At 47.6% G+C, this 23,334-nt stretch overlaps 1 protein-coding gene across 2 annotated transcripts in view; it reads left to right on the top strand.

The window, feature by feature from the left end:
• Window positions 1-23,334, top strand: part of LOC139748203 (serine/threonine-protein phosphatase 4 regulatory subunit 1-like) — a 360,191-nt gene that overhangs the window by 81,825 nt on the left and 255,032 nt on the right. The window contains exon 1 of one of the 2 annotated variants that reach the window (XM_071661027.1): window positions 9,617-10,229. The exons of the other annotated variant lie outside the window; for it this stretch is intronic. The gene's annotated coding sequence lies outside the window, so the exon portion shown is untranslated. Of the gene's footprint in view, window positions 1-9,616; window positions 10,230-23,334 lie in introns of those variants that run through there. 2 annotated transcript variants of the gene reach the window in all.

Here is a 23,334-nt window from a genome sequence, read left to right as displayed (position 1 = left end):
ATTGATCTAAACCGCCTCCCTAAACATTCCCCGTCGGCGGCATTTATACAGACATTTTTTTTTCCCCTTTTTAACATTCCGATCCATTCGTAATCGCTTCGCTTTGGCAAGTCGTGACCATCATGCTATATAGATTATCTCTTAAGCGTCCGATCCTCTCTCTCGCTCACAGACCGCAACAAAGAACCAGCGAATTGAATGACCTGTCTGTCATTGCTCTTCTGTATCGCCAGTCGACAAGGATGTGTGTGGAGGTCATGTTTGACAGCCTCATCCCAGGTAACGCAGGGCCGGCGACTTGCTCCGCTCGCCCTCCGCAACGCATTGAACCTCGTCTTGCGTAGGCCCAGGTCTGGAAACGAATGGCCCGACACATTGCGGGATATAGCGGACACCGTCCGTGATCCCGGTCACCTAGGCGATACGCACGGCCCTTTAGCACGGCGGGACTTGCCCTTGGGTGTGGCGGCCTAAGAGCCCCTGTTGTCCCGACCCTGAAGTGTGAGACTGAAGGCTAAGGGCATCATATACTGTGTCGTTGCATCGTCGTTACTTGAAGGGTCGTACCGTCACGATGAAGGGGTCGTTTTGTCGTGCTCAAGGCTCGTATCTTCCTGCTCGAGGGGTCCGTCTCGCCTTTTCTTAAAGATTCCCGTTGTGTGTGAAGGCGAAGGAGAGAGAGGGGGAGTTGGGTGTCAGCTGTTCAGGTGGTGGTGGTGGTGTCTTTCCTCTTCAGTAGGATGGTTAAAGAGGATGAAGGAGAACGGGAAGGTATAGTTTTATGGAATGGGAGAGTGCGTTAAAGTGTGTGTCTAAGTGTATGGTGTGTGTGTGTGTGTGTGTGTGTGTGTGTGTGTGTGTGTGTGTGTGTGTGTGTGTGGAAGGCTGTATGGAAACGTGTTTTGGTGTCGTCTTTATGTTATCCCCCCCTCCCCTCTCCCGGGGTCAGATGTCTGTGGTGTGTGTGTGTGTGTGTGTGTGTGTGTGAGAGGTGACGTACGGGCCAGGTGTAAGGGGGAGGGGGGGGGGGGGGCAGCACCTGGAGTGAGGGAGGAGGAGGAGGGGAGAACCGTCTGATCTACCCACCCCTCCCTCCCTCCCTCCTCCTCCTTCTCTGCCTCGGAGGAAGTAGGGGTTGGGGGGGGGGGGGGGCGCCGCCCGCCATGACACATTATTTCCAACTCAAACCCTTTGGGCCTCGGGGGTGTAGGGGTGCCCGAGCTGTGTCTGGCCGAGGGTGAACGTTGTCGGCATTAGTGCCGCTCCCTGTTACCTCCCCTGGAATGCCCACCTGGACAGGTCTTTGGTGATAATTCTGGAGAGAGAGAGAGAGAGAGAGAGAGAGAGAGAGAGAGAGAGAGAGAGAGAGAGAGAGAGAGAGAGAGAGAGGAAAAAAAGGATCGATCCTTGAGGTTAGACTTTACGATCCTTGAGGTTAGACGGTACGATCCTTGAGGTTAGACGGTACGATCCTTGAGGTTAGACGGTACGATCCTTGAGTTTAGACGGTACGATCCTTGAGGTTAGACGGTACGATCCTTGAGGTTAGACGGTACGATCCTTGAGGTTAGACGGTACGATCCTTGATCTGGATGGTACAGTGCTTAAAGGACCATGGTTCGGTCTGTGAGTTGGACGGTACGACCCTTAAAGCACCACGTTTCTGACCCTTGAGCGCCACGGTGCGATCTTTAAGGTTGGACGGTACGATCGTTGATGGAGAGAGAGAGAGAGAGAGAGAGAGAGAGAGAGAGAGAGAGAGAGAGAGAGAGAGAGAGAGAGATAGGTTGATAGGTAGGCAGGAAACTATTTGAAAAGAAAGAAAAACATGAAGGAAGGAATATCGGGAAAGTAAAGTTGCGAAGGTGTGAGTGTATGTGTGAGGGAGGGAGAAGGGAGAGGAGTGGGTGTATGTAAGGTGGGAGGGAGAGAGGGAAGGGGGAGGGGTAGGTTTAGTTCAACATCCTGGAAGCTCTGGAGCTCCCTCCCCTCCCACCTAGTCTTGATTTAAAGGTTGGCAAACTTCATCTCAATATTTAGGCGATTAAAGTTCGGCCGAGGAGCCTGGTGTGTGTGTGTGTGTGTGTGTGTGTGTGTGTGTGTGTGTGTGTGCTCCTGGAGGATGGTCCAAGATGGCGGTGGTTGGCCATGCTCCCTTCCTGGCGAACAGTTGGGTGCGGCGGATATTATGTACCACTGGAAACGTGACGCTGAAAACCCGAGTCTTGCTGTTGCTCTTGCTGAAGAGTGTGTGTGTGTGTGTGTGTGTGGGCACCGTTGGTAATGCTCACCGTCGCTGGGATGGGGGCCCTCTCCTCGTAGCGGTATACACCAGGTCGGGGGTGTGGTTTTTGGGTGGCAAAACTGCAAGGCGGGGACGAGCGATTCCCAGATGGTAGGTGGGTCACAATAGTCAGGATGGGTGCGTTTGTGTGTAATAAGGGTTTTGGACATACACCTCCGCATTTCCTGTTATCTCGTGTTTATCATCGTGTTGTTAATGATTTAGGATAGCTGAAATATGCTCTCACGGAAGATCGTCTCAAATTAGACGGCAGATGCGAGAACTGAAATGGCAGTGTTAGATTTGCTCCTTCCACATATCTCGTCATCAAGAATGCTTAAGACCAGGAGACATGAATCTGAGACACAGACGGAGATAGGGCGAGTGTATCGGCGGAGTGATGGTGGTGGTGGTGGAGGGAGCCGGAGTGGGTTGGTGGCGGCCGCACACACCGCCCACCTCATAACTGCTGGGTAATTATTGGCCAGTATTGGCATGGGAAACATGAGTGCCATCCACCGGGCCCCCGCCACTCCTGCCACATCCCCCCAAGCTTGACACTGTCTCTCCCTTCGTCAGGCTGTGCATGTGTTCTTTACCTCCTCATTCCTGTGAAGTTGCGCATACGTTCTTTATCCTCTAACTTCGGTCAAGCTTTGCATGTGTTCCCGTTAAGCTGTACATGCCTTTGTGACCCTCTCATTCCTGTCAAGCTGTACATGTGGTACAATGCATGACGCTCTTCTTTTTCTTCAAGAGGCCACACTGCATGTTGATGTATGTGGTCATGAAGCCGCAGTGCATCATGATGATGATGTATGTGGTCATGAGGCAGTATTGCACGTTGAGAGAAGGCAGTGTGGGAGGTGGTAGTGTGTCGACGTAGGTCAGGAGGATGGGTGAGGGCTGGAGATGTGCAGGCCGGGGATGCGCCATCGTGCTGGAGTGATGGCCGTGACGGCGCTCGGTGAAGCTCTCTACGATGGCACCAACGCTCTCCTGCTGTGGCTATGAACGCGGACGATTCTCCTCTCGAATCACAACATTACTTGTAACGCCTCTGCAAATGCAAGCCCCTTTCATAAAGCTATGTCGCTGTGCGGGTTACAGGCGGGGAGGTCTTGCGCAGTCGTCGGGCGCTCCTGAAGAAGTCGCATGGAATGTAGGTGAAGGTCTTTATCAACAGATTGTTGTTATATCCGTCACTTCCTGGTCACAGTCACATCCTCCGCACGGTGCCTTTTGTGTCACGAAAAGACCGATGATGTTTACCGGTTCCCGCGGAGGCTTTGGTCACCTCGCTAGTGGTGGGGGCAGACCCTGTGGCGTCGTCCCGCGGTACCCAGGGCGCACACAGCGCTCCAGGTAAACAAGCCTTAGTAGTAATAGATGGGACATCGCGAGACCTGATGATGCCAGGCGAGGATATCTGCCAGAGGATAGGTGATAGGATCCTTCATTCCTAAACTAAGTAGATAGAGACAGGATAGTAAGAGAAGGCTCCTCTTCATCCACCATTATAGACGGAGACGGGATAGTAGAGCAGAAAGCCCCTATCCATCCAACATTATAGATGGGGAGAGGATAATAAGGCAGAAGGCATCACCCCACCTACCACTGTAGATGGGGACAGTAAAGCGGAAGAAGGCTCCTCCTTACCCATTGTTAGAGACAGTATAGTAAAGCAGGAGTCTCCTTCCCTCCCCAGCACTCTCTTAGGCACATCACCCGGTCGGAAAATAGGTGTGAAGCAACACCACGTTGTATAGATTATACTGGCGTAGATATTTCGTAGGAAAGGTGTGAGCTGCCCCTCAAGTAACATTACGTATGAAGTTAGAGAGCGAGTGATCCCCAAGACACCGCACCGTCTTAAATGGGAGGGGAAGGTGGTCTCCTGGGGCCTGTCTGTGCCTGTGGACGGCCAGCAAGTAAGAGGATGGTCGCTAGGGGTAGATCTGTGCACTGAGTTCTCACCCTAACGAAGGTGCCCACGGCGAACTCCAGGACGTGGGTGTTCGATGAGCGCGTCGGCCGGCGCTCTCGTAGACCAGTCATTTGCCAAGTTGGTTGCGATTTTTGCTTGCTATGTAGACAAGACCTGATTGCCACAAGCCTCCTACTTCAGCTAGGGAAAGTCTTTAAGACTGCGTCGTAGTCAGCTTGGTGTACAGAATATAAGGTCGAAAGCAGTTCAATTGATGCGACTCGCGAGGAGGTCCGTATGATTATGACCCCAGGGGTGACCGGTGTAGCGAGAAGCGGCGCAGCCGAGAGATGAATGCCGTGTGGTGACATGTCGGGGCTCATAGCAACGAGGGGAGGACCACAGCTGACGTGCGGTAGGTCAGGGTTACATTGTGGCTTCCATGAACGTCAGGGGAAAGGGAGAAAAAAAGCAAGACTCCCTTGCGATAGATCAGGGTTTTGCTTTCTTAAAGCCGACGAACACATGATGATGCTATGCCAGGTCCTTCGAACACCAGCGAACGCGGCGTTACGATCCTGAGAACACGACGGTACGACCCTTGGGTGTGATGGCCTTCGTCTCTCACCAGACCTTTTTAAAGGTGAGAGAGAGCAAAGGGTAGGTCGTCATACTACATACCCAAGGATTGTCCTATCAACTTAAAGGGGATTTTATATATATATATTATATATATATATATATATATATATATATATATATATATATATATATATATATATATATATATATATATATATATATATATTATCCCTGGGGATAGGGGAGAAAGAATACTTCCCACGTATTCCCTGCGTGTTGTAGAAGGCGACTAAAAGAAGAGGGAGCGGAGGGCTGGAAATCCCCTCTCGTTTTTATTTTTCCATAAGAAGGAACAGAGACGGGGGCCAAGTGAGGATATTCCCTCTAAGGCTCAGGTGTCTGTTCTTAGCGCTACCTCGCAAACGCGGGAAATGGTCAATATGTATGAGTATATATATATATATATATATATATATATATATATATATATATATATATATATATATATATATATATATAATCCTTCCCTCTCGTTTTTTTTTAATTTTCCAAAAGAAGGAACAGAGAAGGGGGCCAGGTGAGGATATTCCCTCAAAGGCCCAGTCCTCTGTTCTTAACGCTACCTCGCTGTAGCGGGAAATGGCGAATAGTATGAAAAAAAAAAAAAATATATATATATATATATATATGGCGGCTTTCAGTGGAGCTGAATACATAATCCGGTTTTCCTTTCCTTTAGAATTTCCATGTCTACACACCCCGTACAATGTGATGTTCCTCCATAGCCATCATATCCCCTCGGGCTCATGTGCTAGAGAGAATGGTGGGGTGTATAGGGAGGCGCCTCGCCTTCTGCTGCACTCTCCCGTCTCTCCATCTATATAGAGATTAGGGTTTTGGAATAATAGTGCAGTCCTGCAGAAGATAACCTTGTCGAACACCATCATGCGTTGTGTGTAAATCTAACCTTCTCCCATGTAGCTCTGGTGCGTAGCGAAGGTGTGGTTCAGCGTTGCCTCTGTGTGTGTGTGTGTGTGTGTGTGTGTGTGTGTGTGTGTGTGTGTGTGTGTGTTATCGTAGAAGAGTTAGGCAAAAGTTTAGTCACTGGAGACTGGCTCATGAAGGACGACCTCTGCAGATTACACACATAAATTGGATACTTCCTCTCCTGTCGTACGAAGCATATGTCTCATGTTGAACTGTGTGGTCCAGTCTCCACCATTCTAAAAACGCGCGCACACTTGCCCTACCCCAGAATGCGACACCCCAGGACCTTCCTGTACGATAACATGAAGACAAGAGGAGGGTTAGTCGGCACAAGCCTTGATGTAACGCTGCTGAAGTACGGCACCTTCGCCTTCTTCCCTCGATCAGCTTTTCCCCATTTTATGGCCGAGTTGTTGAAAGATTTACGGTATAGCCCGGGAGGTGCCGGGGGAGAGTGACTCTCCCCCATCGCTGCTGCGGCTCTCCCACCCCACACGCCCCACACCTGCGGCCGTACTGAACCATCTTCCCCACCCCAGTGAAGCCTGCAGGATTTCATCTTGTATCCATCGATGTGATAGAGTACGTGTAACTTCTTCGGTTTCCTCTTCCGACACTCGTTCTTTAAAGGAAGTGATTCTGTAGGTCTTTTGACCCTACTGCTGTGTCATGTAAATGATGTATCACTGTATCAGCTTCTGTCCATTATACTATCGATCATTATGATCTGTAGCCGTCACAACCGGTTTGATAACGTCACACCCTGTGCAACCATTTCTCTGGCCAGTCGACCTCATGCCACAAACATTGGTCCCTACACGTCCATTTTGCGGAAAGCCTCCAAGCAAGGATTTTCAGTGTATACCACAGGAAGTGGATAAGATGTGTTTGGGATGGTTCCGGTAGAGCTGAGGCCCTCTCCTCTTTTTCCCCCATACCAAACGATCTTGAGCAAATGATTCAACGCATTACGAGTTCCTGACAGTCATAACAACTCCTCCGACACACTGGGCCATCCGTGTGCTTTCCCAGCTTTAATGAGGACACACCTCTTCCAGTCCCAATTTGGGTTTCTGAACTCGTACTTGCCCATTTCGTCCATGTCTCAGAATTCCAAACCCTACCTCTTGAAAGCACGCCTTGGGGCGGCTCATTCCTGAGAAGGGAGACCGCTCGAACCCTTCCAACTGTCGCTCTCCACCCATACCTCACGTCTTCAGTCTTCTGCCTCTCTCGACTATCACTTTCTCGATGACTTAAAAACCAATTGTCTGGGGCAAAAGGACTTCTCTCTCATGTAATTCATCTCTGGTCCTCCTCCCTTGTTAGAGATTTTCGGTGGATCTTGCGTCACTTGGGGTGGCCCCTCCGACGTCGAAGCTCCTGCCAGGATGTTGGGCATGGTTCTGTTCTTTCCAGAGTTTCTTCCTGTGGTTTGTGGTGGTGGGCTGTTCCCCTCCTGCGTTACGTCCTCTCTTGCGGCCGTCCCGTCGGTGTAGTCACCAATGGAGCGACTTGCACTCACTTTCGTGTTCTTGCCATCTGCAGTCTCCGTCAGTGTTGTTCTCTCTCTCTCTCTCTCTCTCTCTCTCTCTCTCTCTCTCTCTCTCTCTCTCTCTCTCTCTCTCTCTCTCTCTCGTAGTGATTAATACTCGCCTTCTTTCTTGTAGTGCTTAATATTCGATGTTTCTCGTATTGATTGATACTCGTTCTCTCTCTCGTATTGATTAATATTCGTCTCTCTCTCTCTCTCTCTCTCTCTCTCTCTCTCTCTCTCTCTCTCTCTCTCTCTCTCTCTCTCTCTCTCTCTCTCTCAGCTATTAATGAATCGTTCTCTTTTAATTGTCACTCTTTCCCCTCTAGTCAGTTTCAGAACAGCATAGTTCATCTTTGCTGTAAAATAAACGTGTCGGATATAGCAATATCCTCCACTGTGTTCTGGAAACTCAACATAGGCAGCAGTTGCAAAATTTGCTTTCCAGAAGCTGGGAATGTTTTGTAAATGCCAGAATGACTACGACTGTGAGCAGCTATTTCACACACACACACACACACACACACACACACATATATATATATATATATATATATATATATATATATATATATATATATATATATATATTTTTTTTTTTTTTTTTTTTTTTTTCGCTGTTCCCCGCGTTTGCGAGGTAGCGCAAGGAAACAGACGAAAGAAATGGCCCAACCCACCCCCATACACATGTATATACATACGTCCACACACGCAAATATACATACCTACACAGCATATATATATGATATATATGCAGCATATATATGATGCATTCTGAAGATGTACTGAAATACACGAAAGCGCTAAAGCAAAGCACATCTTATTCGACCCAGTTTACCCCACGCATTTGTGGATAGCGTAGAACTTTCTCCACCTGAATATCAGGCAGAGTGGACTCAGAGTCCTCCCAATGGATTGATTTTGCATTCCAAGCCAAACCCTCTCTCTGTCCACCGTGAGGTTGCTCCACTCTCCTTATTCCGCCGGTACTATTTCGGCCACCGTTTTCGTGAGCTGTCTGCAGGTGTCCCATGCCACTGTGACTCGCGTATGGCAGCAGCTTCTAGTTTCTCTGAGGAGACCAGCCACACGAGGATCGACCGTTATGATGATACATTCCCGTTTTTCTAACATGGAAGCCGTGGAACTGTCGTGCTTTCCTTTTTTCTTTCCCCTTTTCCTTTACTCTCTTTAAGAGTTAGACCTGCAAACGCGTGAGGAGTTATGAATTGATTGATTTATTTAATCCCCCGTTTCTTCCCCTTATGACCAAGATGGTAAATCACGACATCGTACTCCTTTTCGTCCACATTTCATTCGTGGAGTAAGCAAATGCAGGCAGCGTTCAGCGCACACACAATGTATACATATATGCATATATGATACTCTTCACTTTGTTCCTACATTTTTCTCTTATGCTCTGAATGCCCCCCTCTCTCTCTCTCTCTCTCTCTCTCTCTCTCTCTCTCTCTCTCTCTCTCTCTCTCTCTCTCTCTCTCTCTTTCCCTTTGATCTCTGTGCTTTTTTTTTCCCTGTTTCTATATCTACCTGTCTCTCTGTGTGCACTCCTTGCCATCGTCTCCACAGGAGGTGTGGGAGGCTTAAGCAGAGGTTGTGGACAGATGCTATAGGAAAGTGCTGAGAGAGGTAGTGCTTGCTAAACCTCCAACCACACCTCGTACCACACATCCTCCACCACACCGATCACACCTGCCTCACACACACAGCGGCCCCACACCACACTAGCCTTACCATCGTCTGCACATCCCCACCGCCTTACCGCCGGCGTTACTTCAGTATTATATGTTCTTCCAGTCAGTGGCTCATCTGTCGGGGGTCGGGGGCCCAAGTGTGTAGCGTTGCAGTGTGTGTGTGTATACGGGAAGTTTAAATGCAGATATAATTACAAGCTATTGAGCTGGAGAATGCGTTTCCGAATTAAAACTATGGAGTTATACGAGGGCGTATCGCGGCGTGTTGGAGATTGATGGTGTTTATAAAATATTCGGGTTGGTCCCTCTTTACGGGTATAGGAGGAGGCTTGTAGGTTGGAGGTGGGCAGTGGTAGTGATGAGAGATGCCTGTGATGGGATGGTACGTAGGGAGTGGACAGCATGTGACGGAATACCGTTGTTCAAGGAGTGTGGTGGCGGTGGTGGTGGCAGAAGTAGGGGGACGAGATGGTGAAGGTAGCGTAGAGAGGAGTGTACGAGAGAGCTTTGGTCGAGCAGTTAGAGGTAGTGTAGGGCGGAGGAGTCGGCGGCGTGGGTCCAAGTTAGCGGGAGTGTTGGGAGTCGGCGGCGGGGGCCTGGCGGTGGCTGAGGAGCCCCACGCTCATTCAGAGTGTGTGTGTGCGCGCCAGTCCGCCGCCCCGCGTAGTGGCGCGCTAACTCTCCGTCCTACCATGGCGCATACACCTCCCCTCACCACGCCCGCACGCCCATCCTGCCTGATGGGCTTGGGACGCAGTAGTAAGGGCGGTATTGCGGGCGTGGAAGGTGGTTAAGGGTGTGCGCTGTGATGTAGGTGTTACTAGTGAAGAATTGCGCGAGGTTTCGAGTGAGGCCATGTGGTGTTGTGGTGCTGCCATGTTGGCGCCGCCAGTGGGTGTGTGCAGTGATGCAGTGAGCATGTGGTGACCATTGACCCGGCCTCAACCACCTGTCATAAGCTGGTGCACAACCATCCTGGCCAGCATGGTCGTCGTGATCCGTGAAGCCTCAGCAGGGGCCAGGAGGCGGCAGGCATTAGCGGTGTGGGCGTGGGCGGCGGGATGGGTGTTGGCTGCCCACCCGTCCCTTGCTGCTGCTGCTGCTTTTGCTGTTCTTACTCTGCTTCAGGAGGACGAGCATGTCCCGCCTTCCCTTGTGAATGGGTGGCAGGAAGCCCCCGGTTCTTGTCCAGCGAACTACATGGTAGGTAGCAAGCCGTGGGCCAGATGGAGGATGGCCCGGGTGCCAGGTGGGTGGCCTTCATGCGTGGGCGCCATTGTGGCGGGGCGCGGCCCTGGGTACGGCCACCCCCAACCTCCGCCATCTATTTTCTACAACACACAACTCGTTACTACTGAAGGGAAACGCGTTATTTTATATTTCTGCGTCGGGGCGTGATTGGTTTTGTGTGGCACGGGCGTTTTGGTGGGCGGGAGGGCAGGATAGGTGCCGCCCCAATTGTTGGCCAAGGGCCGGGCCCGGTCACAGGGCCTGGGGCTGGCACCATGCGCCTCCAAACCCCTCCCGCGATCTATATTAGGCCTACTAGCTAGGTTTGTTTGGCTTGTGCAACACATGTGAGAGGCTGCACAACCACGCCCTCCCATCATCACGCCTGATAGTGGGCGGGCGGGCCTGGCTGGTTGGTGGGCTATTGCGCGGGATGTTGGGAGTTACTGCTGCTGGCGAGGTGACTGACCCCCCTCCATCCCCCCCCCCCATTCTCTCTCTTCTACCACTTTATTATCACCACCACACATGACACACACACACACATGACACACCATCCAATCACTTTTACTTTATTAGTATTCTCGTATGATTGAATTGATCACGATAATTCCAGTTAGCCGGATCATAGTAGTAGTTAAACGCTGGTGGAGGAGGCTGGGGTCATGCTTGCTGGTGGAGAGAGGGGAGGAGGGCGCTGCTTCAGCCTCTACAGCCATAGTACCTCACAACCATTACTCCTAGCTCTCCCACCTGCAAATATGCCCGTGAATTCAAGTTTTTATTTAATATATATATATATATATATATATATATATATATATATATATATATATATATATATATATTGCCGGACTCCGTATGCTTGAGGTAATTTCGAGAGTGAAAAGTAACTTTGACAAGGCTGTATCAATGGGAGTACAGAGTCGTCAAAGAACTTTTCACTCCAATGGAGTGTACATTTCCCTGCCACTGGAAGTTGTGCAACCTTGGGCTGCAAGAGTCATTAGAGAAAGGTCCTATATAACACCTAGATTCTAGTACAGAAATTGATGTTGAGGGAATTATGAATAAGGATCATTTTATATATATACACACACACACACACACACACACACACACATATATATTATATATATATATATATATATATATATATATATATATATATATATATATATATATATGAAACAATTTATTGCTCCGTCTCAGATTTTCTTTATATTTCCCAGTATCGAAAATAGATTAAACCGTTTGTGAATCATAAATACACATAGTTATTTAGTTTTGATGAGATTCGGAAACTCTGATCGTACAATTATACAACACCCATTTGTTGAATAAACGAGGACTTGGCAGCATTCAGAACACAATATATATATATATATATATATATATATATATATATATATATATATATATATATATATATATTCTTTTCTTTTAAACTATTCGCCATTTCCCGCGTTAGCGAGGTAGCGTTAAGAACAGAGGACTGGGCCTTTTTTGGAATATCCTCACCTGGCCCCCTCTGTTCCTTCTTTTGGAAAATGAAAAAAAAAAAAAAAAACGAGAGGGGGAGGATTTCCAGCCCCCCGCTCCCTCCCCTTTTAGTCGCCTTCTACGACACGCAGGGAATACGTGGGAAGTATTCTTAATCCCCTATCCCCAGGGATAATATATATATATATATATATATATATATATATATATATATATATATATATATATATATATTGTGTGTGTGTGTGCATTTCACCGTGATCTTATTTCGGAGCATCACTTTGTATTTGCTTAGTAGTCTACCTGTGTTCCTTCACCCTTCCGGTGGCATCTCCATTGTCCATGTTGGGAGGTTGGGGCACCCAGGTCACCCTGTTCGTTGGTGCACGTCTCCCGCCCACTTCACCAAACCCTGGGTCTGCAGCACAGCAGTTCTTCGCCAATGTCTCATGCCAATCAAGTGCCCCTGGTCGCTAAGCATTGTGGTGTGTGGTTTGACCCCGGCCACATAACGTTACATTGATCCCAATGCATATATATATATATATATATATATATATATATATATATATATATATATATATATAAGAAGGACATACAATTTGCTTTTAAAGGGAAATTTATATAGGCGTGTACAATTACGAATATTCCAGGGAGTGAACGAAATGTCTTGATTCTTATCCTGGGCGCATTTACATGTGTAGACACATACCTTCTCTCATGGAAATGAATGGAGTACAGGGCCCCATTTTACGCACAAATTCCCTTTTCACTGGCGTGATTTCGGATGTAAGGGTCTTAAGATAACATCTGCATCAAAATCTACCTTAAGCACGCTAGAATAGAACCCTAGGACAAGTTAAGCCCGGGGCTGTTCACCACACGACTTGCAAGCAATAGAAAAGTAGTTGTATTTCCAGGTGAAGAGATGCCACAAACCCCACTGGATGTACATAGGCCTACCCTACGAAATGTGCAGCTGCTGTAGCCGGACTGGAGATGCCTACTTAGGCCTGTGAGCTGCAAAGAACCCCCATCAGTCTGCATGACCAAAGTAGCAGCAACGCAGCATGGTGAATCACCGAGGGGAATACATGTGAATTTTAACACACACACACACACACACACACACACACACACACACACACACACACACACACACTATACGCATATAGATACTTCTTGGAGTGGAGTGGTTAGGTCGATACTTTAATAAACTGCCTATATATATATATATATATATATATATATATATATATATATATATATATATATATATATATATGGCTGTTACCGGACTCTGCCTGCTTTCGTTTAAACTACAAGTGAAAAGCCATCTTCTGCCGAGCTTTGTCCTCTTTATTTGACTAAAGGCAGTATTGCAGCGTCTCTCCGAGGAACTTCTCGCCCCAGAGTAGTCCAATATTTCTCTTGTTTATTTTCGGTTGTAGCGCAGCCTTGGGAACTGCAGGAGCCCTCGTAAAATAGTCTTGGATTTACTGGAGGACTCCTTGTTCAGGAACTCCCGGAGCACCAAGGCTGTCCTGCTTCCAGTAGCAGGGGAATATAGTGAGACTCCTTTTGGAGTGAGAAGTTCTTTGACGAGACTGTACGCCCAATGAGTCTTTGCTTGTAGTGTATCACCATGCAGGTGAGGGGTACCACACACTATAATATATATATATATATATATATATATATATATATATATATATATATATATATATATATATATATATATACCTTAGTGGCATGAATGCTATTCCCTGGTGAGAGTACGCTGAGATCATTTCAGAAAGTCTTGTATTGATTTAGATTTAACTAGCCACACTCCACAGTGTTTGGAAAAGAGTTGCAAGACGCTGTTAGCCAGTAGCACACACACACATTCCATGTTGATGCTTAATAAGAGTCGCAAAAAGTCTATTGGGTGACTTTCTTAAAGCCAAACAGTTCACATTGTTTATAGCAGGAATATACTACTGTTATTACCACTACTACTACTACTACTACTACTACTACTACTACTACTACTACTAATGATAATAAAGTGGATATGGTATATGGAATTGTGTACAAACTGATGTTGAAATGAACAGAGAAAGTGTAAAGACATTGAGGCTATTGGGAAAGTGAGTGGTCAGGAGTGTGTTCCTAGATATCCATGTGGCAGTTTGCTGATTGTTGATGATGATTACTATGGTTGGAATGGATGCAGTTCTTGTAGCGGTCTGCACAAGCTAAGATGGGCGTGATGCTGTTGTGGTGTCCAGCTTCAACTCTGGGAGGAGGAGTATCAGGTGACAGTGGCGGGGAATAAGTCGCAGTGGCTTCTCGAAATGTTTGGTGAGGTCCAGGTGATAGTTGGAGAGAGTCGTGAGGACCATTTGCGTCGAATGCCTCGGGATAGATGGTGTTAAGAGGGACGGGGGATGATCTCGCATGTTCTATCCTGCATTTTTCCCGTAGCCAATGTTCTGTGGTGGAGAGGGAGGACGGCCAGAAGGGGGAGAGACATACGTGAGTGGGGAAAAATTGGAAACGTGTTGATGTTCAGGTGCAGGAAGTACCTGTGTTCTGAGTCGACGAAGAAGGTCGAGATGATAGCTGGGAGCATTTGACGATGGCACTGACGTGTTCCTTCCTGCTTAGTTTATCGTTCAGACCGACACAGAGAAGCTTGATGGACGGAACAGCTTGGACTATGAGTAGGGCAGGGTTGGGAGGAAGGCTGATGTGCATGACTGCTGTATTTGGTCTCATTAGCGTTTTTGGCTGTGGTTCAGGTCTGGAGGGCGGCGTTAAAGTCGGGAGAGCTGTTGTTAACGCTGACGCCGATGGCCAAGTCTCATTCTCTCCATGGAGCAGTTGCAGCTACCAGGGCATCAATATATAAGAACAGGGGAAGGAGAAAGGTTCCATCTTCCTGTCCCGGGGGACGCCTCGGGTGAGGAATGAGTCGTGGAGACGACCCGTTGTCTGTAGCGTATAACCTAGTGACGCTCGAAGTGGAAAAAGTCTGCAGGCCATGGAGACGAGACTTCTCCGGAGGGTGAGGTGTTGATGGCTTCGTTGAGTGGTTAGGAAAGCTTTTGCGGAGCCAACGAAGTTAAGAACCAGAGTGGTCTAGCCTCGATTTAGGTCGCTATAGCACTGGGTGCTAGTGGGGGAAAAAATGAGTCTTGTGTACCTTGCAATGTCTCCGTCAGTCCAGTTAAATACAGTACTTGATAGAGGGTGATGATGCCAGCTGTTTGGTGTGGCTTTTTCGACACTGGGGAGACGGGAAGGCTTCCAGTCACCAGGGCATTTTGACTGATGGTTGGAGCAGAGGGGTTTTAACCTGCACAGGAAAGGGAAGAACTTTCGTAGGTTAAGTACTTCGATGTGGTATATCGCTGTATCTTCAGGCTGCATAACAAGCTGTCAACTACCGACTGCTAAACACTGACTCCTGGAGGTGTTGGGTCCTGGGAGGCAGACCTGTGTCGGGGTGATGAGGTTTCGGGCATGTGGTGGTGGCAGTGGTTGTTAATACCCGATGCTTCTCCAATGGAGTCATTATTAACGTAGGAAAGCGAGGGACTTTTTTTTTTTTCCTTACCCTCAGCTACTCGACCACTGTATTAGAAAATATATAAGGCAGTGAATATATTAATAAAACATGTATATATGTGTATATACGTTTATAGTAAAACTTTCGTAAAGGCTTTTCATTATGTTGACCTTGGCATCATATCGCCCAAAATGCTTGTAACTGGCACAAGTCTACGACTTGTTGATAAACACATTGCAGTGTGTAGACAGGATTCTTCTTTTGCCCTCCAAGTAAGAATATGTCTTCCCCTGGGAAATGGCCGCTTGTCTGATGTTCCTCATACCTGACGTAGGTGGAAGCATTAACAACTCCGCTTATCATTTTACTGAAGATAGTGAAATAGCGTATGAAAATATCGTCGACAAATCGTCCATTGATTTAAACTTTTTCCCCTCCTGGTTGATTAATTTGGTGATACCTACCCCCTACAACATCTTGTGATAACACCAGCCTCCAGGAAGGCTGATGCCCACCCCTTCAACATCTTGTGATAACACAATGCCTCCGGGAAAGGATCACGTTGCTACACAAATTGTTGGGATACCGGTCTGGTGCGGGCATATGAAGACAGGGGTCTTCATATAATCTCGGGTTCGCGTTGGCGAGACCCGAGTGATTAAAATCCCGAAAGGTCCATTGCCAGAGAAAGCTTAGAATATCAAGGCGGCCGCCGCTCTCTCTCTCTCTCTCTCTCTCTCTCTCTCTCTCTCTCTCTCTCTCTCTCTCTCTCTCTCTCTCTCTCTCGACTTGTGCCTTGGGGTTAGACTCCCTGTATGTAGTCTGTTTTGAGAACCTTATTCACGTACCTCTCTAGTTGCGCCATACTCGTGAGGCTGATCCGCTCGCTCGATATTGAATCCTTTGCTTTAACATATGAGTTCTGATCCTCCTGCCTTTTCCACGGCACTCTTGGCCTTCCGGATAGTCCTCTGTAGTGGAGGGGCAGGGGGTCGATTCGGTTATATTGTTTTGGTAGCCGAGTTCCATTCTCCCGTCGTGGCCGCCACAACAGCGAAGGTGTTCTTTCCTCTTTGCATCTCGTTTAAAAGGGTTGATATTTATCAGTCTCCTGGCCCAGTCTGTACATTAAGGCTCCTCCTGTCTCCCTCTTTCCTTACGCCTGAACCGTCATAATTTACCCGTCTTTCACCTACAATGCAACAGAAATAGCCAAGTGTCTCGTACATATTCAGTGTCATGTTTTTCACCGGTTGGTCTTGTCCTTCTCGAATTAGTAAGATAATCCGGTTTTGTTATCATATTTAGTGATTCTTGCAAAATAATCCAGTGTTGTAATTATATTTGGCGATTTTGCTGTTTGCTTTCAGCTCCGCCTTTGCATCGGTTGACCAAACTCGACCAGAGTATTTTAGAATCATTCACTCTCGTGTGAAGTTTCGTGGACTACATTAGCCACATATTCCGTTTTCTCGAGAGTTTATTTATGTAATCGCAGACTTCACAAATGCGCTCCCATTCTCGCACAGTGTCTTCACTTAACTCCAGATGGCCTCTGCCGCCACAATCCACACAGCCGGGGAAGGCGAGACGAGGCATTCCCTCTCCATCCCCAAGGTGTCTTATTTTGGTTATTAGTGTGTTTGTGTGTGTGTGTGTGTGTGTAAATAATGAACACGAGCCGGAAATAGCTTACATCCTCTTGTCTTGACTGGCAGGATTTCTCCCACCCACACAGCCCTCCCCCACTCCCACGGCATTATATATATATATATATATATATATATATATATATATATATATATATATATATATATATATATATATATATATATATATCACACACACACCTGATTGTCCCAGCATCAGTGGTTTCGTTATGGACAACCTTCGTCTTTTGTGGTATATTTGCATCAAAACCAGAGTTTCTCGTGTACTCTGTCGTCGGCCTTTCGACCCCCCCCCCCCCCCCCCTCTTTCCCGTACGTACGTTGTAGTATATCGTTGCTCTCATTCTCTCTCTCTCTCTCTCTCTCTCTCTCTCTCTCTCTCTCTCTCTCTCTCTCTCTCTCTCTCTCTCTCTCTCTCGTTCTCCAAATGCACACATCCCGCCTGACTCACACAGAGAGGGGGTTCAATATTTACCTTTAGTTGAGCAAATGTCCAGGGGGTAGCACGGCAAGAACCTTCATACACTTTTCCATATGAGCCCAACATGAACCGGCGCACACGTAAGGGTGCCCACGAGTAAGGCATGAACTAGCATACATGCCCATGAGTCATGCGTGAACTGACGTACACCTACTTTATGAGTCAGTCGTGAGCTGACATACGGAACCATGAGTCAGACATGAACTTATCACATACACCCATGAGTCAAGACGTTAACTGTCACACACAACACATGCCCATGACTTAGTGGGAGCGGGAGGAGGAGCATCATCATCATTTTTCCCATGCATTTTATGCCCTTTTCTATTCCCCCTCTGTACGTTTGGTGGTTCAGAAAAGTAGCCTTTCCACGGGTCTCTCTCTCTCTCTCTCTCTCTCTCTCTCTCTCTCTCTCTCTCTCTCTCTCTCTCTCTCTCTCTCTCTCTCTCTCTCTCCATCAGTCATTCCTCGACTTCTCTGGACATTTGTGACGAGGTCCGCGTCTTCGGCCTCCCCCGTTCGTTGCGGTTTTTTTTAGTCATAGAAGGTTATAACGCTTATCCCCTCCGTCAGGTAGCTCCTTCCAGAATCATCCCCTCCGTCAGGTAGCTCCTTCCAGAATCATCCCCTCCGTTAGGTTGCTCCTTCCAGAATCATCCCCTCCGTCAGGTAGCTCCTTCCAGAATCATCCCCTCCGTCAGGTAGCTCCTTCCAGAATCATCCCCTCCGTTAGGTAGCTCCTTCCAGAATCATCCCCTCCGTTAGGTAGCTCCTTCCAGAATCATACCCTCCGTTAGGTTGCTCCTTCCAGAATCATCCCCTGCGTTAGGTAGCTCCTTCCAGAATCATCCCCTCCGTTAGGTAGCTCCTTCCAGAATCATCCCCTCCGTTAGGTAGCTCCTTCCAGAATCATCCCCTCCGTTAGGTAGCTCCTTCCAGAATCATCCCCTCCGTCAGGTAGCTCCTTCCAGAATCATCCCCTCCGTTAGGTAGCTCCTTCCAGAATCATACCCTCCGTTAGGTAGCTCCTTCCAGAATCATCCCCTCCGTTAGGTTGCTCCTTCCAGAATCATCCCCTCCGTTAGGTAGCTCCTTCCAGAATCATCCCCTCCGTTAGGTTGCTCCTTCCAGAATCATCCCCTCCGTTAGGTAGCTCCTTCCAGAATCATCCCCTCCGTTAGGTAGCTCCTTCCAGAATCATCCCCTCCGTTAGGTAGCTCCTTCCAGAATCATCCCCTCCGTTAGGTAGCTCCTTCCAGAATCATCCCCTCCGTTAGGTAGGTGCTTTCAGTCACCACCTCCGTTTGGTAGTTGTTTCCACAGTCATCTTCTCCGTTAGGTAGCTGCTTCCAAAGTTCCGAAGGTAGATCAAGAAACCTCTGCTTAGTTTGTGATGGGTATGGTCTGGTGTATTCCACATGTAAGTGCTTGTCGTCTTGTGATTTGTTAGGGGTTTCATTTCTGACACGCGTCTTCCCCTCACTGTCTTTCGGCGTTTTACACATATTTTTTTTTCCACTTCTGGTACGAAGGAAATCAAAGGAATGGTTGGAGTAATAGACCACTGGATCCCTCTCAAGGCTTTTTTAGTGGTAGGTTCAGAAGCATTGAGCCTCAAGTATGGTGTGGAAACAGCACACTGATGTCTGAGAGAGAGAGAGAGAGAGAATCTGAAAACCCTATCTATGTATGCAGGGAGGTGCAATTAGATACGCATGGTGAACAAGCGTAATATTTGTCAAGTCTGTTTTTAAACGGTTCTGTTGTGTTTCTCTGAGGTTCACCGATCATTCCGTGCCTCGACAGTTTAAAGAACAAGGACTTTTCCCTCTTTCGAAGGAAATCCCCTGCGCAAGAGGTTGGTATCCATGGCCGCCAGTGAAATCCGACTGATCTGACCTCTTGATAACTACTTAGATTTTCTGATCCAAATCAGTCCGTCTGGTAGACACTGTCCTCGTGGGATTTGTGTCTCATTCTGGTGGCCGTCTTGTGATGAGTCGCCGCCCAACGCACATTGCTCTCAAGGTCTACCGTCTACCACAGTGACCACAACTGAACACCAGTAGTCAAGGACGTAACGCACTTGGTGAATTTTTACGAGACTTAGATTTCGAATGCCCTCCCTGTGAAGTCTAGCATTTTTTTTTCCTGTTTTTTTGGCCATTTTGATAGCGCTTCAGCGCACAGCTAGGTCATCGCACATTGATACCCCCCCCCCCCTCTCCTCTCTCTCTCTCTCTCTCTCTCTCTCTCTCTCTCTCTCTCTCTCTCTCTCTCTCTCTCTCTCTCACTCATTTCTACACCTCAGTAGAATTCGTGCTGTGGCTCGTCTCTTAGTTTTCACTACCGAGGTGTGGGAAATTTTTTGCATTTACCGACATTAGAATTCTTCATGTGAGCTGTGTGATCTCCATCTCTGCCCGTATCATCCTGCAGCTGTGGACGTCCACTTTCTGCCGTAGTTCTTTATATCCCAACAGAGTATATCGTCTGCGAATTATGGCGTAGCACAGCGTAACCCGTCGCCTCTTGTCGTCGACTCGCGTAACTTTTAAGAAATGGTTGAGAGACTCCCCCCCTGCGGCACAGCACTTATCACGTCCAACAATTGTTGAGGCTTGGCTGTTGATCAGTGCTGTATGTTTACTGGCTGTCAACCAGTTTTCTAATCACTTTATTTTTGCTTGTGCTAAACTCTTAAATCTTCCTTCAGTGGTTGTTTACCACCTGGTCCGTTCCCAGATACTTTCACTTTCATCATCTGTTGATGTGTCCTCTCACCATTTCTACCATGTTAAGGGGCCTTTATGTAATTGCGTTACTTATATGAATGAATCTTATTATTTCAGTCATTCACAAACTCTTAAAATATCATGTGTCGTATGTCAGGTCACAGTAATGATCCCATCGCTATTCATTGTATTGTTTTTCATATCCTGTCTTCGCAGATCTCGTCAGTCTCATGTGAAACCTTTTTTTTTTTTTTTTTTTTCGTTCACAGCTCTCCATCTGGTTTACACCGCGCCCATAACACCCATGTTTCTGTCCATCACTTCTCATATGATAGCCTCTGATGCCTTTGGGTGGGGTTAACCGCGTTTGTGAGACAGATTCAAGGGGAGTCTTTCTGTTTCTGTCTAAATTTGTAGACTTCGAATCCCGCTCGTGACGAGATGGTTTGTGTTATAATTAAGGTAGATCCTTAATGGGCTTGTTATATAGGCCCCTCGCGGCATCCTTGTCTGGATCATTGTTTAGTAGAAACAAGCCTAAAGTGCCTCGCCGTGGACAAAGTTAATTGAACTTGACAACATACGTAATGTAGATCAGGATACGGTAGGGTAATACATCCGGGAATGGTTGGTGTCAGATGACCCTGGTAAACCTCCATAGACCACAACACAACGAGGCCGTTAAGCACTTCACGAAAGCGGTGATGGGATGGGTTTCACCGGGGGCCGTCGAAACAAAGAGGCGAAAGCGGTAGCAACACTTTCCAAACCGCTTGGGGGGGAACGGCGACGTCTCCTGCCAGGACTTAATGTTGTGTACGAGCATGACTCCTGGTTGGGGGTCAGACTTCGAGGTCGGAAACTGTTCAGAGAGAACAACTGATGAGCCTCAAGCAACACCAACCCCGTCAAATATCAGAGTTACGGAGGACGCTGTGATGGTAAGTGATGACTGCTGGCGCGGGGAGAGAGATAGACCCATGAAGGAATTGGACGGATGCGAAGAAGAGTTGATTATATAGGGTCAGAAGTATTTCAGTGGAGATGGTGAAAAATATTAGTGAGAAGCGCTTGTATCAATACGGAAGCACTGGTTCACAGATCTGATTTGCGCCGGTATGACTGGCTGATGCACCCAATGCTCAACCTGTGAGTTGTAGCGCTGAAGGTTTGCAGAGGTCGCAAAAGGGGTCCTTGTCAGACTCCAGTGGTGTTACTGACTATGAAGAATTTTCACAGAATTGGTTCATTTACATAAGCTCTTTGGCCTTGATCCAATCTATGGGAGCAGGTTTAAACATAATGATCCTTAAAAAGCCAGACTCCAAATTATTAGAATAATAATGATAACAGTCGATCGTTTGGTTACACATCAGATTTGAAGTAACAGATCAAACAGTCTCCTTCGCTCGTAGTGCGAAACAGGAATTGTCCTCATGTTTTGCCTCTTCCTCCCTCCTCCACCTCCTCCTCGAGCCTTTCCACCTTCAAGAGACGGGATTGAAAACACTTCAGGAACTCGGTTTAATTCGAATAATTTGAAAAAAAAACATCTGATTTTACTTTTCCAGCCGACATGGCCTGGATTGAGGCATAGTATTGCCCAGACCATATTGATGACAGTAAGGCAATCTGGAGGTCCTATAGCCAGGGCGTATACTAGTGGGGAACGTGTGTGTGTGTGTGTCCTCAGGTACGTGGATCTACAAAGCAGCGTATCTTGATGATGTAGTGTTGGGTGTGTGTGGTGGATGCATGCATGCAAAGAGGCCTGCGACCCCGCAGCCTCTCAGATCGTCGGAGAGAGCCAATCAGAGCAACAGCGTGTGTCGTTTACGTAGACCTAACCTAAAGGAGTTAAGACAGACTTTTGAAAAAGGTCGACGTAACACACACACACACACACACACACACACACACGGCTGTGATATATCCGCCATCACCGAGTTTGATGGACTGATCCCTTTTATTTCATACATTATGAAATCATTTAACGTTGTAGGTTCGACATGCCTGCCTTGTATTTGGCTGTAATGGGGACGCCATTTCCACAGTGGGGTGGCGGATTCCTCCAATGTATGTTTTTATTGTATGTATTTTTACACGAAAAGACCTGACGTGTGATATGTCATGTGTTCTTAATAATGTTTTTTCTTTATTCCCCTCCTCCTCCTGCTCCTCTGTCAGGTCCATGACGGAGTGGTGGGACTTCTGTCCCTCGGTGATCGCCTCCCAGTGTCCCTACCTGGTCTTGGCCTGCCGTGGTCACGGGACGGGGGTTCTCTCACCCTAGTTCTGTGCTCACAGTCCTCGTCCGTGTTCTGTGGTCGCGGGACAGTGGCTCTTATCCATGTCACGGTGGTCAGGGAACGGTTGTCGTCACCTGGTTATCCCGTCCTTGCACCTGGTGCTGTACTGCGTATTCTTAGTGCGTCACACACGGCAGTGTTCTGCTGGACTCCACTATATCATTACAATGTTTTTTTCTTTCTTTTTTTCTAGATGTTGAGCATTGAGTCTGGTTGTTTACTGTCGAGGGTTTGTTGGGTTCTCAGTTCTGTAGGAGGTTGGGTTTGCTATTGGGAGGGGATCTCTTGTCTTTCTCGTTGTCGTGTGTTGTGTTGGGCCAAGGGTCCGTCTCTCTTATTGTTTTGTGTTGGGCCAGGTGTCCGTCTTTCTCATAGTCGGGTGTTGTGTTGGGCCAAAGGTCCGTCTCTCGTATTGTTTTGTGTTGGGCCAAGGGCCCGTCTCTTGTAGTGTTTTGTGTTGGGCCAAGGGTCCGTCTGTCTCAGTATGGTTTGTGCTGGGCCAAGAGTCCTTCTTTCTTATCATCTTGGTTTGCGTCGGGCCAATGATCCGTCTTCCGTATTGTTGTGGATCGGGCCGAGGGCCCGTTTCTCATATTGTGTGTTATTGTGGGCTGGGAAACACGTCTTTTACACTGTAGTGGTGTGCTGAGAGGAGGATGTCTCGTGTGTTCTGGTTCCTGCATCTCCATGTTGGAGGAATTTTGTGATGGGGACGACAGGAACCGCGGGGCGGTTGATCAAGGCTGTGTTGGGGTAGGTCAGGCCCACGGCCGACGTAAACTCAGCTCACACTCCTCACCATCTTACGCGGACTGTAAATATTA

Source organism: Panulirus ornatus, chromosome 73 (assembly GCF_036320965.1).
Source record: "Panulirus ornatus isolate Po-2019 chromosome 73, ASM3632096v1, whole genome shotgun sequence".
NCBI lineage: Eukaryota > Metazoa > Arthropoda > Malacostraca > Decapoda > Palinuridae > Panulirus > Panulirus ornatus.
This window is presented reverse-complemented; position numbering and strand designations above follow the sequence as displayed.